At 45.6% G+C, this 859-nt stretch overlaps 1 non-coding gene across 1 annotated transcript; it reads left to right on the forward strand.

Annotated features, from left to right (window-relative positions):
• Positions 1-480: 480 nt before the first annotated feature.
• Positions 481-587, forward strand: LOC141702784 (small nucleolar RNA R71). Its single transcript, XR_012567262.1, has one exon. It is a non-coding gene; the product is annotated as a small nucleolar RNA R71 (small nucleolar RNA).
• Positions 588-859: the final 272 nt, after the last annotated feature.

The following is an 859-nucleotide window of genomic DNA, read 5'->3' on the forward strand; positions in this document are numbered from 1 at the left end:
TGCTGATATGGTGGCTGAATAGCATTCTGATTATTCCCCCAGCTGAAATTTGGATGATTTCTGTTGTTAGGATGATAGATCGCTGGCACAGGCTGCTGTTGTCGCTGATAATTATTCACATACTGAACAGATTCGTTGACAAGAGAACACTGATCCGTAGCATGAGAACCTGCACAAAGCTCACAAACCATAGCTATTTGATTAACTCCATACGTAGCCAAAGAATCAACCTTCATTGATAGCGCTTGGAGCTGGGCTGCAATAGCGGTGGCTGCATCAACTTCCAGAATACCTGCTACCTTGCCTGATGTCATCCTCTGAGTTGGGTTCTGATGCTCATTTGCAGCCATCGTCTCGATAAGATTGTACGCCTCAGTATAGCTTTTAGCCCATAAGGCGCCTCCAGCTGCTGCATCGAGCATGGGCCGAGATTGGGCCCCCAAACCATTATAAAAACCAGTGATTACCATCCAATCTGGCATTCCATGATGTGGACATTTTCTCAACATTTCCTTGTAGCGTTCCCAAGCCTCGCACATAGATTCTGTAGGTTGCTGCGCAAACTGAGTAAGAGCACTCCTCATAGCAGCAGTCTTTGCCATTGGATAAAACTTCACCAGAAACTTTTGCGCAAGATCTTGCCACGTAGTGATTGACCCAGATGGTTCAGAATGTAACCAGTCTTTAGCTTTATCCCTCAGTGAGAATGGGAAAAGCCGCAACTTGATAGCCTCATCAGTCACGCTATTATACTTAAAAGTGCTGCAGATCTCGACAAAATTCCTTATGTGCATGTTGGGGTCTTCAGTTGCCGCTCCTCCAAAAGAAACAGAATTCTGCACCATCTGAATAGTGCCCG

This window comes from Apium graveolens, unplaced genomic scaffold, assembly GCF_009905375.1.
Source record: "Apium graveolens cultivar Ventura unplaced genomic scaffold, ASM990537v1 ctg5716, whole genome shotgun sequence".
Taxonomy (NCBI): domain Eukaryota; kingdom Viridiplantae; phylum Streptophyta; class Magnoliopsida; order Apiales; family Apiaceae; genus Apium; species Apium graveolens.